Genomic DNA, 6,770 nt, shown 5'->3' on the forward strand with positions numbered 1-6,770 from the left:
AGTTCAGCAACACCAGCAGAGCTCATAGGATTATGTAGCAAACCCGCCACCACGGTAAACACCAGCGATTGTGCCTACACTGAATACTATCACCGGAAAACAGGAGAATCAGCACGGCAGCTGAACACAGTAGCAGAAGGTCTCTCTTTTATTATTTAACAATAACGCATATACAGCCCATGTTTGTTCCATTATACCCAGCTTGAGGGTGGGGGGGGATACGTAATGACCCCTTTAAAGTTATGAAAAAATAGTTTTTCTCTCTTGCCTTCCTGTGGTGCTGGTGTTATGATCACTTTGTTTTGGAGTTTATTTCTGATGTTCTATCCCAAGCATAACGATGTGTTGTTTGATGATTTAACGACTATAATCTCAGTACAATAGGACTGGTATATGGTTTGGGATAGAAGAAGATTAAACTTTGCCACTGTGATTGTTTTGCTTGGGGTGCTCTCAAAATAACTTGTAATCATCATGGGTAGTGAAATACGTGTACGTGTGTGTGTGTGTGTGTGTGTGTGAGAGAGAGAGAGAGAGAGAGAGAGAGAGAGAGAGAGAGATGGTGCCATCCCACCAACGAATGACAGAGGCCCCTTGGTACTGACCGTTCAACCAGAACAACCCCTTTTTTTCTTTAATTCTTAACTTTTCTTAAACTAAAATAACTTTTTGAGAGAGGGCTTAAAGTGGATTTCCCATAGCAATAACATCAATGAAACCAATCGTCTTGAAGTCCTCCTGAGAGTCAAAGGCAATTTGTGCAATGCTCCTGACACACTCCGTTTCTACGTCCGCTGCTGTTAAAAGAGAATGATATAAATTTAAAAGAGCAAGGTTAGGATTAGGATTAGGATTAGGTAAGTCAAAGAAGACTCCCTACCAAGTTAAAACATTTTAAGCCACTGCTGGAATGCAAATACCCGAAATGTCACTCATGCACACTAATGTAGCCAGATATTCTGACCTGCCGCTAATCTCTGTTGTGTATGACAAACGCATGCAAGTATTCCTAGAAGTTGTAATGATATTTGGAACTGGTATTAAAACACCACCTCACTGTTTCCATTCAAAATAGTTTCCATGAGATGAATCTTCTCACTAGCTTGGGTCTCCCCGATGCTCAAAATGATGAAGGGAGGCGTGCGAGATTCTCCGGTCTGGGCAGGGATGCCTGTGAAGTGATTGGCATGGAGGAGGAAGCCATACTGCCTCACATCAGCTCTGAGCAGCTGTCCTCTCATACACACACTCATCCCTCTCACCACAGAGGGATGTTACTGCACTGCGCCTCTGTTCAAGACTGCAGGGGACGTCACAGAAAGTGTCAGCAGGTTATCTCACAGCTGGGAGCAACTCTTGTTTGGGTAACCTAGATAATATAACCGTTAAGTTAGCGCAGACGTGTTAGCATGCACACACATTCATGTATATTTCCCCAGTTGCCTCTAAAAATCCATTCAGCTACAGACATGCGAAAGTTGTTATATTTGTTTACTGTATAGAAGTTAAATGTCTAATCCCACAGCGGCAGATGTCATCATAGTTTTGTTAGTCGGAAGGTTCTGGATCCAGTTTATTTGTGCGGGCCTGACTCCGAGTGTCTTTAGCCCTCCCACTGGCTGACAGGAAGAGGCTTTGAGTTTGTGGAGTTGCCTTTGAACTTCTTCTCTACCTCATCAAGTCCGCCCACATGCTGTGAGCTGAGCTGCGTGCGTGTGCTGGAGCGTGCTCTCTTCATACTGGGCGGGGGGGGGGGGGGGGAGAAAAAACCCCCACGCACTTAGTCTGCACGTGGGAGGTAGTGTGAAGTGCTTTTACTTAATGCAAACAAACACCTTTTAGCACTGTCAGATTAAACACTGCAAATAGGGCACGTAATTGCGTAGAGAAAGAAAAACATACTTTAGAAGACTCCAATATTCCAAAACTTCACTACTGATCAAAGCAAATGTATTTTTTTCCACCCACTTTCCAGCATGGAATTTATTTGTAATTGTTTTTATGGCCTTCATAATTCTTCATATGTAATTTTTTTTTTTCATATTGTATTTTTGGAGTTTCAAAATGTTTCTCTGTTTGGTTCGTTAGTAAAGATCTAAACCAAAGAGACCCAGACTGTATGACAGATGGATCATGGTATCTTGTATCAAAAGGAAGATTTTAAATTGGTCTCCTAGAGCAGCAGAGATGGTGTGTTTAAGCTCTGTGAAGATTTTACAAGGCCTTCCTCTCATTAAACAGACCTAGGCAGCTAGCGCTCTGATGTGAGGGGAGTTGCTCGTCTGTCTCTCGGTGACGCTCACCAGTGCTGCCTCCTCTGGTCCAGGATATTTGAACACTGCATTGTTATCAGGGCTATTGGGAGTGAATAATTGTGGCCCCCTTAACTGATTTGGCCAATGGGGTGAGTCGCAGGGGGAGAACTCCCAGGATGCTGTGCAAATCTCTGCTGCCTTTATTTCAATTAAAATATAATGTTGGTGAATAACTGTGCACATGTCTTGGTGTTGTGTTTGCTAATTAGTTAACCCCCCCCCACTTTCCCCAGTGAGTCCCCCCCACTGCGTTTGTTTGCTGTATGCAGTCTTTTTCAATGATTAAAGAGCCCTGCTGTAAGCAACAATTGTGTTTTCTGATTAGCCGATGCTACTACGCTGTCAGAACTGACATGTTGCTGAAGAAATCGAGCAGCGCATAAGCGAAATCGAAAGTTGATGGCTAAGAACATGTATCCTAGTGGAAGGGGTCATGACTGCCCTTGGCCAGCCGAGAGCAAAACAGTCGCCCGGGGAAGACGGTGGGGGAAACAGCCGGTCCCTGGTGACAGAGAAATGGAATACGTCCGGTTACCACGCTAAAACAGAGAAGGCTACTGGGAACCATACTCAGCACAGCTGCACGTGGCCACCCGGCCATCATACGTGCTCAACAGATATCAGTGTGATTTAGCAGTTTGTTGCTGGAGGGGAAAACACTACAAGTGCTTATAGTTCTGCTACCAATGTGATGACCTAACAGCGTTGACCACAGCTACAGCAGTAATTCAGGAAGGTCCAGGCGGCAGCTGGTCCATGGGTGACAGACGCCAGCAGGCATGTTTGTGATGGAGCCGAGTGTAATGGTCTGGCAGGCTTGTCCTGCGTATGAAAAGCTACAGAGGAGGAGTTAGCATTTGAACACTTCCTGGGAGCCGAGCTGCGTCGTGCCTCCAGAAACGGCAATCGGCATCGACTCTGCGGTCAGGAGGACCGGCGTCCGCCTCTGACTCTGCGTCAAGTGCGGCCCAGTCAGGAAACAGCTCAGCACAGTCATTAACACAGGTGTGTTGGCCTCCACAGCCAGGTGTCCTTCCTTGCACCAAGAATGGTACCCCTGATCGCTGGGAAACAAACGACTGTCCAGCTCAAATCTGTAACCAGAACCCACGTCAGCTTCCATTTCATCCAGGCGGCTCGACGGCATTCTCGGTCTCCAGAAGCAAACGCCGGGTTTAGCAAAGAGACACGTGAAGCCGTCTGTTGTAACATGCTCAACAACCTCGAGTGTGTTAGTATTATGTTGACATCTTCATGTTATATTTACCGATCAGTAATTTCCCCCCCATTTCTCCCTGTTGGTCGTCCTGTTCTGATTGCTATGTGTAGTATTTTTTCAAGACTACATTCTGTGAATAAAGAGCATTGTTGTGTGCGGAAATTGTGTTCTCTGCAGTTACTATAATAAACACATTTTACCTTTATCCAGAGGTTTCTTTTCTTCTCTGCAAAACACCCTTTATGGAGCCTGGAGCGACACAAAACACCGAGATGTGTGTGTCTCCTCTGATCCACCAGTGCTTTTACTGCAGCAGATGCTCTGAAGAGAAAATGGCACCATTGTTATGTTATCAAGCTCTCAGCTACGAGGTCTCCCATGCACAGTTGTTCAACATTTCCACGGTGTGTGGAAGGTTTATGGCCAGTGGCTGGAGGACAAGACCAGTCGTTTGAGTGCAGCCTGTGGGACGATGGCGATTACATACGTGTGCGGTGCCTCATTCAGGTGAAGTAGAGCAGAGAGCAGTGATATCCAGACAACCAAAGAAACATGATCTTTCAGAACAAAGCATGGGGTAAAATTGTTCTTAATTTATTCATCACTGACAGTAAGCTATTGGCTCTTCACCCTTAGACTGGCTTTTAGCACATTGTAAAGAATCTGTGTATATCATCTTAGAGTGTGTGGGAGTCATCTTTAATCACACCAGGTTATACATAACTACACTCACGTCTTCACGCTGTCCATGAACAAACGGTGATGGTTACAAACATGAACTGGGAACAGAATACATTCAAGTCAAACCTGACAACTGATGGATATTTAGGTAAACATATATAGGTATGAATATTTCTTTTTGTTTTGACTTTCGTGTATTGTTTAAACTTGGCAACATAATGAGTATTTTGTTTGGTTCCAAATAAAAAAAACTATTTTGGCAAGTATATGCAGGGGTCTCAGAAATTGCACTCAAAAGACCAATAAATGTTATTTTGGTTTCATTTGAAACAATTGCACAACCTTTTAAAGTTACTTTTGAATACATATACTCTGATTTCTTAAAAAAAAATTATGGCAATTGTAAAAGTTTATTATAGTGCTTATAATAATAGTATAGTAACTATAGTAATATTTTGATGCAGAGAAAGCAGTCAGTTTTGTCGGTCTTGGAGCAAAGTAAACCAGTTAGAATGGCTACCAGGTCTGGTTTGGGGTGTTATGAAGCCTCTTGTCATTTTAAAACATAACTAGAATGGAGGTAAACCCACCACTCACTCGTGGAGATATCAGCTTCTGCTGGTGTTGAAAATATGGCCTGTTTATATTATCCATATGGCTCTAGTACATCTGCATTACCAAACATGTTTAAAACATGCAACAAATGATTGAAGGCTTCGGTTTGCTGTGCTTCTTTCTCGTCTGACTGCAGTCCTGTCCCAACAGGCCTTTAAGACAGCAGATCTATTCAGTGATGCATTATTTCCCTGTTATTGCAGCAGACATGATCATGTCTGATTACAGTTAGCCTAATGTCACCTAGGGACTGATGAAGTGATTCATCTCATTAGTACAGAGTCTGCACATAATCTTAATGTCAGAATATTATTCCATCCTGCAAAATCCACATTAGAGCGTAATAATCCACATTAGAGCATAGGTGTATCATCCCTGATCCATCAAGCTCTCTCCTCCAGAGATATTAATTGGCCATGATATAATGATACAATATAGTCTAATTCCACTTCACCCAATTCTCCTCCAAGTTGCTGGGATGTTTTCCAACCTTTCCAACCTTCATGTCTCATTACCACTGTGGTTTCCACAGCTGCTCTTAGCTAACATTCATTACTCTTAATACTTTCTCAAACTCTGAAAGTCCAGTAGGGACGTGCTGAAACAGCACAACAGCTGAACCGGGACTCTGTCCGAGTGTCCTGCCAGAGAGCGGGGCAAATCTGTACCTTGGGCCTAATTTAATTTCCATGTGCACAGATTTTTCTTATGGCTACAGAAATTATTATAAGACCCTTGCGAGATGAAGGTTCTTTAAACGGAACAGTGGTTCTCTGCAGTGGTGGACTGGGGCGTGGCCTGGGGCGTGGCCTGGGGCGTGTCACACTTCTCCATCACTGGCGCTGCAGTCCTCTTGGCATCCTGTCACATGTCTTTGTTTTGCCTCATTTCCTGGTTTAGTTCCTTGTTTTGGTTTCTCTGTCCTTATTAGACCTGTCAATCATTGCTACATCTGCTCTTGTGGACTGTATGCCGTGTTTAATGGACCAATAACTCTGGGTGTGGACGTGGTCCTGATAATCTCGCTCGTCTTAGCGGATGTGTCTCCCTGTCAGCTGTGCTGCGTTACTGGGCCAGTGTACTGGGCCCGTCAGAATTGCCTACGGTGTCAATCTTCTGCATGTCCAGTCAAAGCTGATGTCATGTGCATGTATATGAATTAAACAGACACACACATACAAGATCCAGGTTATCACATTTTTGTGCAAAAATATTGTGCTGTTCATATCACATAAAACCAACTGTAAGCTCAAGCTCAGTTAAATTAGGGTCCATGTAGTGCTTAACCCGACAGTTTTCTGCTCAGACGGTTTCTCTTCTCTGCACAAATGAACCATGCAGACCCAACTGTAAGGCCTAGAGATGTAACATTAGTTCCCCCCATTACTCAGTCAAGTGAGATCAGTCTCATCAACATGGGGAGGGGCTACGGTGCACTTTTAAACATTCTCACCAATAACCTCTGACTCCTAACTTACAGTTTAGTTTTTTTTTTTTAGTTTTTTTGTTTTAAATCCTCGGCTCAATTTAAAACCTCTATTTCTGCCATGATGGTTCTTTGTTTTGTTTTGGGTTTTTTTTTTGTGCTAATTTGTATAATATAAAACACCTACTTTTGCAAAGTAGCTTTAGGGATTTTAGCACAATATTGGTATTTGCCTGCATCTGAACCTACAATTCTATCAAAGTATTTTTACAGATAATACTGCTGTCATATGCCAATCAATAGTACAGATGCTTTATTTTCTATACTGTAACTACTGAAAACTGAAACACATGCCCACATGCACATATTTAGTTCTCAAGTTTTATAAGATACTGTAATAGCAAGTGTTACCTTTTTACTTTATTATTACTAGTAGTAGTAGTATTAGTAAAAAGTAGTATTACTGTTATTAGTTATTGGAGTGTCAACCAGAGAAGGATCTACTCGATTGCTC

Source organism: Brachyhypopomus gauderio, chromosome 4 (genome assembly GCF_052324685.1).
Source record: "Brachyhypopomus gauderio isolate BG-103 chromosome 4, BGAUD_0.2, whole genome shotgun sequence".
Classification (NCBI taxonomy): Eukaryota; Metazoa; Chordata; class Actinopteri; order Gymnotiformes; family Hypopomidae; genus Brachyhypopomus; species Brachyhypopomus gauderio.